Source organism: Rhinichthys klamathensis, unplaced genomic scaffold, assembly GCF_029890125.1.
Source record: "Rhinichthys klamathensis goyatoka isolate OS25496 unplaced genomic scaffold, OSU_Roscu_1.1 h1tg000360l_1, whole genome shotgun sequence".
Taxonomy (NCBI): Eukaryota; Metazoa; Chordata; class Actinopteri; order Cypriniformes; family Leuciscidae; genus Rhinichthys; species Rhinichthys klamathensis.
The window spans coordinates 148,742-160,840 of NW_026606869.1; the positions used below are offsets into that span (position 1 = coordinate 148,742).

A 12,099-nucleotide genomic window follows, 5' to 3' on the forward strand; every position below is an offset into this window, starting at 1 on the left:
ATATTAGAATGATTTCTGAAGGATCATGTGACACTGAAGACTGGAGTAATGATGCTGAAAATTCAGCTTTGCCATCAGAGGAATAAATGACATTTTACAAGATATTTATAAAATAGAAAACAGTTATTTTAAGTTGTAGTAATTCACAATAGTACTGTTTTTTTTACTGTAATGCAACCTTTAGTGAGCATTAGAGAATTCTTTCAAAAACATTGCATAAATCTTTCCAACCCCAAACTGTTATTCTGCATACCAGAGGGCTTTTGAAAGCATGTTCCCTCTGTCAACCCAGCGGTTTCCTTTAGACAGAGTGCACACACACATTTGAGAGATGCCATCCGCTTTGCTGTCCTCTCAGCTGGTTGAGGCCGAACGCTGGATGACTCCTATAGACCAGGGATTTACGTTCTAATTAAGATATCATGTCGGGCAGAGCTGAAGTGGATTGCTAATACTCCACTGGCCCAGATAATAGCAAACGAATGAGAGATTCAATTAAATAAAGTCTTTGCTTGCTTTAGTACATAGACAAACCAGATGAGTTACAGACCTCTGTGAGTGTGTGTGGGCGTGTCTTCATGACAGATCGGTGTCCAGCCATGGCACTGTCCCGTTTGGATGTAATCTGGGATTTGTGGTAACAGAGAAGACCTCTTATCCTATGACCCTTCTGGCTTATCCTGCTCCCTCTCTCTGTTATCCAGCAGCAGGACAGGGATAAGCGACATCTATTTCCCAACACAACAGGATCCATCAGACATTTGGGTAATTTCTTTATCATTCAGTTTGTCATATCACTTTTCACAGTTATGCTATCAAATACATTGCGTCGGGTGACTTTGCGAAAGTAAATCTGTACCTCCTTTTCTGCTCTCATTTATTTTCTTTTTCTCAAACAAACACACACCCAAAATGAAGACATGAAATCTACACCTCCACGTGTAGTCCGAGTGCAAACAAAGTGTCACAAACAGCACACACCAATTGCTAATGTTACTACTGGAATGCCCCTATTAGCATTTTGATTTGCAAGACATAAATTAAACAGCAACAAAACAACATCCCTTGGCTTTTAAACCCTACAATGTAATATCTAGTCCATCAAAGACACAAATGAGACAGCCATTTTTGGTCTACATTAACTGTTACCTAGCAACTAGACACACCACTTACCCCTGATCTGAAAACCACTGCTCAGTCACAACGCTTGTACAACTTATGGTGAGTTATGTGGTCCTCATATATTTCGCGTTTTCCCTTTTCAATCCCAATGGACTAAATTTAATGATTTGATGAAGTTAATTATTTTAGATACGCTAATAATCTCCCAACAATACATTTATGAAGAATTTGCTTATAATCACACCACACATTGCCATAAAATCTGAAAAAAGAGGGACAAAGAAACAGCTAACTGTCAGAGCATCATTTAAAACTGAGTGTCTGTGATGACCGAAGAGGGAAGATATCATTTTAATGTCATCTATATATACCTTTGTTGAAGAGCCCTACAAAAACAAACTGTTTTACTGTAATCCTGATCAACTTCAGATAGTCTGCGGAGTCTGTTCAGTCTGATATAAAGCTTATATCAATCACTACTCTGTGTATATAGGCCTATAAAGCATCAAGGAGATGCTACGCTCTCCGAAAAAATGTGTACAAAAGCAGTCACTGGGACGGTACTTTTGAGGTACTAAGTTTTGAAAGGGTATAGACCTTATTCAGGGCAGCGCCATGACAGGTATGAAAGCAAGGCTGTGAAGGATAGACTTGCAGTGTTTTCAATGACATCCGTATAAAGCTCCCAGATTTCCAAATGTCTTGTAAAGATATTTTTGCTGTGTTTCGTCAGCAGAACAATCCAAAAACAGATTAAATAACAGTACAACCCACTGAAGAGATGCATGTATCCCTCACAGCCTCGCTTTCATTCGCGTTAATAATCAAAGATGGCGCTGCTGTGAACAAGGTTTATAATATAGCGCCCCACTGACACCTTTTGTACCTTTTTCTTCTGAGAGTGTAAATATACGGGGAAAGATGTTTGAATGCGCGCTCTCTTTTCACTTTCACTTTCGAATTTGCAATCAGCGTAGGCTATGGGGAGCGGAGGGACTGAGCGCACATTTGACAAGATATTTGTCAATGACGCTCAGGATCTGTGGCGCACCAAATCCTCTGCCATCCTCCCATCAGTTATCTCTCACAAGTGAAATCGGTCTTTTGCTGCGCAGGAAATCCTGCAAAAAGGATTTTTACAAAACGGGATAAAATTCTGAAGAACAAAACAGAGGTTCAAAGATGCTTCATTCTGGTTTTGGGGTAACTGCAACTGACTGTTGTTTCTCTCAGTTTCCCCCCACTGAAAACCGACTGATTAATGCAAAGAACTTTAATTAATGCTAAGTCACCCTTTTTTCCTCAAAATTGATGAGGAAACCTCCTGAAGGGGCAGGAGATTAAAAGAGAACTAAACTCTTCAGCTCACATCTCTATGTCTTTAGCATTTAAAGACCATCTGATGCATATGACACAAAACTAGAAAGCACTTTCTTGATATTTCAAGCTCCAATGTGAAGTCTATATTCATTTTCTGGTATTTTTTTCAAATGTCTTCTGTTCACAGAGACTGCTACAACATTTTATGCCAGAATAATTCAGTAAAAATGCTCATATATTTACAGAGCCTGTAAATTCTACAGTTTAAAACTGTAATTTACAAAAAAAAATGACCAGGAAAACACAACAGCATATACTGCCATAACCATAATAACATTGGTGTTAAAGCCACATGGATCTAAATTCATCACAAGTAGCTTTTCCACAGGCTGAGGTAAAAAATATTAATAAATAGAAGGGACCTCTGGTGTCATTCACACAAATACAAAACACTAATAAAAAATTACACTAAATAAAAAATTACACTAAAATAATGCGATAAACATTAATTTAACAACATAAGATATAACATAAAACCCTAATGTACATAAGCTGATAAAAAAAAATGTAATTCAATTAAAATCCATCAAATATAAAGTGTCTGGGAATTTGGGGAATGTCAGTTTATGGCTTTTCACTGTAAATTATAAGTTGATTTGTTCTTTTTACTTAAAAATGGTACATTTAACAGTATTTTAATGTAAAATTACATTAAAATTTTCTCTGTATATAGAACAGGAACTTACTTTTAACCAATAAACAGGTTATTTTTACAGTTAAAATTACAATAATTTTTACAGTACATGTTTTCTCCCTACACTTGCCTATTATTGTGGTCTGTTTCTGTGAAATCCCATTTCCAAAGTAAAAATAAAATAGAAATGTGTGTATATATATATATATATATATATATATACAAAATAAAAAAAATGATATAATAAACGAAGTGTAAGTTTAGTTTAAAATGAGAAATAAAGCTACAATAGCATAATAATAATAATATGAGAAAAGAGAAAAGCGATTACCTTTTTTATTATTTTTCTTTTCCAAAGAGAGAAATGAGTTTCCATATATTTTGGATAGACCCTCCCCTAAATGGCACAAAAAATAAAACGGCTAAATAAAACATAATATTGTTAATCTTTTGACGTGGAAAACATTCACACATTGACCAAAACGATGGAAGATGGAAGACTATCCAGAAGCATGCAGACAAGTCATTTCTCTATAATCTCTAAAATAAAGGATTTTTATTAAACAGGGCAAAATAAAAGCCTTATATGTTGTATATGGATGTCTGTTGCTGTTGTGCTTTTCAGAGAAATAAATAATCTGCGCCTCTTCTGATAGTGGATGAAAGGACTTTCAGCTGTTGAATGAGCTCAGCTACATAGCTTACAGGCAGACAGCAGCAATGTGTGTGTGTGTGTGTGTGTGTGTGCGTGAGGATGACAAGGTCAGCTGTGTGTGTGTGTGTGTGTGTGTGTGTGTGTCAGTCCTAGTAGGATGTTTACGGCTAGGCGTGATCTCTCTACTTGGGGCGTATGTCAAATGCCAAACTGACACTTTTGATTTTCATGACAAAGATCGGGAAACTGCATGTTTGTGTGTTGGAGAGCGTTACAGATTTAAGGCAGATCATTCACTGGTCATTGATGACAGGTATGTGTCCAAGTTGTGTGTGTTATTGAGCTAAAGGAGAAGAGACATTGAGAAACAGGTCATATCTCTAAAGAAACTATTTCCACGTGTATGTGTGTGTGGCGTCTCATGCAGTGATTCTGACAGCTAGTGACAGCAGAGACTCATCTCACTTTGACTCCCAGCAGGCACACACACACACACACACACACACACACAGTAGTGAGTAAATGTGGTGTGTGGCTACACTAGGTCTTCTGATCGTCTGCTGTCTGTCCTCTGAGAGTTGTGCTGTGATACTCATGCAGAGAGTGACTCATAAACCTGAGATCAAGCCTTAAGCCCTGCAGCAAGAGAACAATGTAGTTCTATCTTTTCTCTGTCTCACTCTCAGTATCTCTTCTGTTAAAGAGAGGGGTGGTCTTTAGTGTAGTGAATTTGTCCAAGACAATTTACCCTCGTAAAGAAATACAAGTTAATCCCTTTATCCAATCAGCTAAAAAGACAAAGCCATCTGTTATAGGGTTATTTTTTCAATTTCAGCAATCACTTGAAGGGATAGTTTACCCAAACATGAAAATTCTGTCATCATTTACTCACCCTCATGTCGATCCAAACCTGTATGAGTTTCTTTCTTCTGTTGAACACAAAAGAAGATATTTTAAAGAAAGTTGATGGTAGCTATTGACTTCCATAGTAGGAAAAAGAAAATACTATGGAAGTTTTCATCCATTGTTTCCCTCTGATTTTAGAGATAAGTTATGGGTAAGTTTAGGTTTAAGTGTAGGGATATGGTTATGATACAAATTTCCGGACATGAATGTAATTCCAGGATCAACAAAACAACAACACAGGAACGCGTCTGCAAAATCAGGACGTGCTTCTAGCCTATATGTTTTCCTGTGAATCTATTCAAGTCAGTCAAACATTTCAGAAAGATAGACTTCAGCTTTAAAAAAACAGGCCCTGACTTGAGCATTTGTCTGTCAGTCACCTAGCAACAAGTCCTCACAAATGCACCATCCTGTCATCTCTCTCTATCTGCTCTCCGGCCTGCTGAGAAGGGTGTGTGTGTTTTGGGAGCTGTCGAGTTCATGGTACTCTACTCCCTATTGACCAGGAAGTCCTTTCTCTGAGCAGCACACAATGCCAATAGAGACAAAGCAGCCAGGAAAGAGGACAGTCCCTGAAAAACACTCGCACACACACAGAGTCTCTCAAAATCATATGCACAATCTCGCTTAAGAGGCATATCCCAAGGAAACACACACATACACACAGCAGACCTCCCCAAAAACATGGGGGCCTCTGCCTTTGTCTGGCAGCCTAATGAAAATGATGTTCTTTTTCTATTTGGAGCTTGTTAAGGCTCACAGACTCTTTCACTTTACTCCCCCACCTGCCCTCCGTACACCGAGGTGAAGGCAAATACTGCAGAACAGATGAGGACGAATGTGTGTATTCTTGTATATATGGTTTATGAGGACACAAATGTCTAAAATGACATGGGTATTACAACGTAAACAAAACATACTTAAGGTTTTTATTTTTTATTAAAAAAATGCCAAAAGTTTTCTGTGATGGGTATAGGTTTAGAGAAAGAGGATAGAGTTGTACAGTATAAAAATCATTTTGCCTATGGAGAGTCCCCATATAGGCTAAAATTAGGCCTATGTGTGATACTTTTTCAAAATAAAGCAACAAAAAAGATAAATATACACACATCAAGATCAGATGCTACAAATCAGCGCAAATTAGCCGAGTGTGTTTTCTGAAATCAACAGAGGCATATGATTGCATGCACATAAACAGACACTTCAAGAGTGTCATCTATGCTTTTAGTTTCACAGACCAAAGAAGATGGAACAAATAGCGTGGATTATTTTGAATAGGCTATATAAATTTCAATTCACATCCGTCGTATAAAAAAATACAACAGCTCTCTCAACGAGTCTCTTGAAGATGCGTGTCCCCTTTCGTTCTGGTTAAAGGACAGAGTATAAATAGCGTAGAGAGATCTCATACGATTCCTCCCTTTACAGGGTCGACGTCTTTGCATTGGAAAGTCAGTGTGGCCTGTAGCAGAAACATGATTTCAAAGAATATCAAAGAAAAAAAAGTCCATTTGGACTCTTAGAAACAAGGAAACCGCCTGAGAAGAATAGTAGAGTTTCTTTTTCTCCTAACCTTTCTGACTTATATTCATGCTCTTTGCTGCGGCTGCTAACCTTGATCGTGTGCACCAGAATACGGTTTCATTTTAGATTTGCTGTCATTTCCTACAGTGACCCACGCTGATACATACCGTGGAATGGCAAAGAAAGGAATGTTTCTGAGGTGAAGGCCACTCAGTGTAGAAGCAGATGATCTATAAATGACAGTATGCCGTTAAAAAAGGCTGTGAAGATATTTTACCAGAGCATGGTTGTTGGATGTTTTTTATCCATTACATCAAAATTCCACCTGTTTTGGATCCATAACAAATATTTACTACAGATATTTCTAATATTTCTGAGGCATCTAAACACTCCCATTGGAGAATCATTCTTTATGTTATAGCTCTGCGTTGGTGATAAGATCATTTAACAATTTAAGGGTCAAAAATGGGAAGATTGTGTGAAGTGAATGGAGACATTGCTGTTATTTTGGTATTTTGAGATTTAATACCCTATTACAGGAGTCTACATTCCCGTCATGTTTATGTTGTTTCAGAGCTCATGGCTTTACAACCAAGACGGCTTAATTAGAGAGATTAGATCTGAACCTTCGACCTGCTTCTTCAGTGCCAACAACACCCGACAGTGTCACAACCCTAAACTTTATGGTAAAATACATCAGTGTAATCCAAACTACAGGGTAAAATTCATCACATCTGCCCCAAGCTGTAGGGAAAAATACATCAGAGTAGCCTAACCTCAGGGTAAAATTCCTCAGTTTCCTCAAACATAAGGGTACAATTCTGATAAGTTGACGTGCGGGTTCTATTTTGGGATGTATAAAATGATTTAGATTTGCATAGCCTACTGTTATATCCATCTTGCGCATTTAAAGACATATTTGTAAGAAATGGTATTTACCTGAGAACTCCTGTTGCTTTATAAGTTGTATACATAATTTGGTCAAATATAGTCTAGTTTTTTATTAAATGATGCCATAAAGCGAGTAAATATAGAAGATTATTTTCATACTTGTCTTTTTGCTGAGATACATTTTCTACATTTTCTAAAACAAAGCTGCTCATCATAACCTTCATTTTTTCAAACAGATTATAAATAAAGTTGTTGACAACATAAAATCACAAATAAAGTTAACAAACTGATAGAAAAAACAATGAGCAGCGTAATATATTTTTATAGCTATAATATTAATATTAATATAATAATAATAATAATAATTTTAATAACATTTATCTATTAATAAAACATAATAATTTGAATCATCGTCAAAGAGACGTAGAGAATTGATGGTATATTGATGGTGTACATTGAGGTAGATCGCCATCAAAACCATTCATAATCATTTTGACACAAACTTCTATCTGTTTACCACTAGCACTTGATTCTACGGTTAAGCCTGCAGGCCTGACTGATCTGCTGAAATAAAAATGTTCACCAAAGAAACTTTTTCACAACTGAAATCACAACCTACAGAGGCCGCAACACAGAATATTACTCTACATGCGGTGATGTATGTAATGAATATATTTAACAGACAAATAAAATTACTACGCAACAAAATGTATGTCTAAAACATGATTTCTTACCTTAACATCAAATTGGGCTTTTACTCTTCATACTTTAAATACAGAAAGTGCTTTGAATGCGCATGGCTGCTTCACTGGTAATTGCAGGCGGTTGAACTGGGAGCCGTAAATCAACAACCTTCAAGTAGAAAAACGTCCTCATCATAATTGGGCCCCGCTCTATTGTGGGCCGCGGGGGTCTGTCAGACCACCCAAAGAAGCGCTTCCTCCCTCCGGACTTCTGTGGGACAATAGCGGGCCACTCGAACCGGCCACGCACGGGAACCCTAAATGGAGCCTGACAAGAAACAAGAAGTCTGAAGTCTTTGTCACTTATTAAAATGTTTCAGTAGGGTCGTGCTGTGGTTCTATAAACCATTTAAAATGCATGTTTATAGATTTATATGGTGCTTTTAATGACTGTACTGGATGGAAAATACAAATAGATAAACATTTAACATTTTTAAATTCTGAATTTTGTACTTCTGCTTTCCCAATTTGGTGTTTCTGGAAAAGTTGAAACTTTTTAAAGTTTTTTCCACATAAAAAGAGCAATTAAAATGGTCAGACTTACTTATACCAAAGTATTCAACTAATTTTGAACAAACTTGATTTTTGAATCAGACTTACAAACTTGTAAAAGGAATTGATTTTGTAATGCACCTGACTAAAATACAGTTATTCTTCTTAGTGAATAATAAACCTGCTTCTTCATGAATATACTAGAAAAATGTAAAACATTCTGAAGGATGTGAGGTGAGTTTTTTTCTTCTTCAATAATCCAGTCTCATCAACATTCCAAAGTGAAAAGCAGAAGCACTGTTGTGAATTATTCCCAGCAAGCAAATTAAATAACCTTTGACTATATGAGAACATTTTCTAAAAATTCCCATTTAAAGTTGCTGAATTGAAGGTGAAGGTTCAGCCCCTCTTCTTTGCTCTGTGAATCTAGATCCGTTAAAAGTCACAACCCATAGTAATTGCTGCTCTGTTCTATTGAATTCAAATTTTATAGTATTTGCCTGCTAATTAAATCAAAACAACAGAGCTTTGAGAGACAGCTTCAAAAAGACACCTCCAGTACTAAAAGGTATATCTATATTAACAATAAAATGGAATCTATAGGGCAAACCGTGTATCAGGTTTTTAATTAATATACAGTATGACCTTCACGTCCACAATAAACAAAAAAGACGAGTAAAAAGAAAAGCAGTAAGCTTTCCTGGTTCATTCCTGCATATGACCGACTGTGTAAGCTGTACGTGAACTCCATTCAGCCCTGAATGAAGATTACTTTAACTTGGAATAAGACTTTACTGACATATAGGGGATAGTGGGGTCAGCTATGACTCCTCAAAAAAGTGGTACAACTTGCCCCACAAGCTGTTAAATCCAGAAAGACTGAATGGTTTACATTGCAAACAAAACTATCCACATAAAAGAGAAAAGCATTCATTATAATGTATAATTTCTGAGTCATATTTTACCTCAATGGCCTACAGCCAAAATACTTCTGAAATAAATGTAGTTAAACTTGACTAATTCTAAGTCACTGAGAATGGAAATGATGCTCAAAATTGTTTATTGGCTCTTGTTTTCAAGATATGCTATTAGGCCATTATATGCAACCCTTGACTTGAGTGGCGGAGGATAAGTGAGTTACACAGCAGAAATTACTAAAATACATCTGACTGGATCTATGAATGGGTTTGGACAGTACTTGCTTTTTAGGCAAAACAATGATTGATGCAAGCTGGTATTGTGTGTCATTCTGTACATGATATGAATTGCATCATGTTGTCATGGTCATGGATGCAATCTTAACAAAGCTTATATCACTCTGCTGAACAAATTGCCCTAAATCAGCTCTAGAAATCATATAGCAGGGGTGCAAAACTCAGTGCCAGGAGGGCCAGAGCCCTACAGAGTTAGTTTCAACCCTGCTCCAACACACATACCTGTAGTTTTCAAGCTGGATCAGGTGTGTTTACTTAGGGTTGAAGCTAAACTCTACACTGCAGGTCTGTGGTCAGTTTTGAACTCCTGTCATACAGTGTCATGACTTCTAAAATAAAATGTAGACCACATATTTATATAAAAGGGTTAATATTCACAATATTTTGAGGTAGTGAATTCTCAAAATATTTTCAATGTTTTGAAATCGTGTTTAACATTATTGTATTAATAGTATTTGGGGTTTAATCATTATTGGACCATTCCCTGGTGAAAATAAATACTAAAATGAATTAGAAATACATTTATTTCATGCCAAGTATACAAATACATTTACATATTTATATATTTAATATAAATACCCTGCAATTGTACTTTTAGTATACTAAATTGGTATAGTTTAAGTCTGCTAAATTGGAACAACTAATTGTTTTACTTAATGCACTTTAGTTATCCAGAAATAGTGCTGAAGTTCAACTAAAGATATACTTATTTGATTGTGCTAAAGTTGAACTATTGGAAGTATTCTTTGTACACTGATATTATACAGAGATCATACTATCTAATAGTGATATTAAAACACATTTTAGGCTTAATATTAAGAAATATGCATTCTCCAATAAAGAAGCACTCCAAATAAAGTTTAATTATAATATTTATATGAGTAAGTCTCAAGCAATATGTCAGTAAACATGTTAATGGATTTGTAGTATACTTAGTATGAAATAAATGTATTTTAAATACATTTTGGTCTAGATGTAGTTTTTTCACTAGGGTTGGCGGAACTTGGCACATTTGCCAACATTTTGGCTAAATTACTCTTACAATTTACCAACATTTATGACATATTTTTTAGACCTGTTCAAATTTGCTTTAACATAAAACTAATTTTATATGCTATAAAACTTACTCTGGCATGGGAAAAAAGTTTCAGAAATTATAATTATTGTAATGCATAATATCTTACTCATCTTGGCTTGTGAATCTCTTAGTCACAGGAAGCGAAATAAGATCTTTCTAAATATGGTCCAATGACAAAAATACAGTATGTTAGATCACACTAACACTTTAAGCTCTCTTAAGTTCTCATTTTCAATGATTACATGTCTATTACACAAAGCAGAAAGCAGAAATCCGATGGATATTACAAATAATATCTTGAACTCAAAACATAACAGGATTTTTAATCACTGTAATTAAATTGTACTTGCCTAAGTCAAACTTTCACTTCTGTTAGTTGTTAAGAGCCTTTGGAAAAAGCTAAATTACTAATTCAATTGACTAATAAACTTCTTTAAAAGCCAGAAATCTAGCAGGGTTTATTCCATATGCATAATGAGAGAATGAATTATTTTTCTTATATAGATGATCCTTTTGCCAGCTTATGTTATGAAAAAATGTTCTGTAAGTCCATACAGCAACACTAAGCTGTAATTGTTGCCTTCTCTTCTTATTTTTTATTTCCTTGCAGAGTTATTTTTCTGAATTACGTCTTTGTGTCTCCGCTGGCTCAAGAATCGTGTCAGGCAGGATGTCTTCACAGTGCACCATTTACATATTTACCAACAAGCCCTTACTCTCTCTTGTATAACGCCAAATCAACAAGGGTGATGTGCCAAATAACATTTCCCTCTCTTTTTTTCCTGCCCTCTGCCCATTCCCCTTCTTCTAAATGGCACACAGAAGCAGAAGACATCCCACTGTGCAAATGAAAGACAAACTTAAAGCACTATTGTCGCTGGTCAAAGTGGCACCTGTTCAACAAAGAGAAAAAAAAGAGAGACAGAGAGAAGGAGAGAGAGGCAGTCTCACAAAAAAATCCAGCAATAGGTATGAATCAACAGGCATTATAATTCACATCAAAATCTATAAAAGTTCATTTAATAACACAGTCTTGACAGGTTTCCCCCTCTCTCATATTCGGTCTTTCCTCTTTGCGAGAGACACTTTCTTACAGGCATCAAGCATCAGACGTCACACTCATCTGCAACTGTGAGCTGATATATGGTGTTGTGTGTGTCTGACATAAAATGCCACGATGAGAGAACTTCACACCTAAGGGTGTCAGTAACAGCACAGTGACCTTTACTGAGAACTACATCCTGAGTGTGTGTGTGTGTGTGCTGTAAAAAAACAGAAAATATGCACGTGTGTTACCTTAAGTATCTTTTTCTACCTAATATAACTAATATAATCAGGATGATTCTGTCATAATAAATAAGTGTTTTATTCTTTATTTCGTCATTTTATTAAATATGCATCACCATACAATCTTATCAGCTCGGACAACCTAAAATGAAGAAAACATGCTCATCCTCATG

The 12,099-nt window shown here is 36.0% G+C and overlaps 1 long non-coding RNA gene across 1 annotated transcript; it reads right to left on the bottom strand.

Moving 5' to 3' along the window:
* Positions 1-188: 188 nt before the first annotated feature.
* On the bottom strand, positions 189-8,117 carry LOC130069341 (uncharacterized). The gene is made up of 3 exons (XR_008803750.1): positions 7,847-8,117; positions 551-728; positions 189-386 (listed from the first exon to the last, which is right to left on the bottom strand). It is a non-coding gene; the product is annotated as an uncharacterized LOC130069341 (long non-coding RNA).
* Between the last annotated feature and the right edge of the window lie 3,982 nt (positions 8,118-12,099).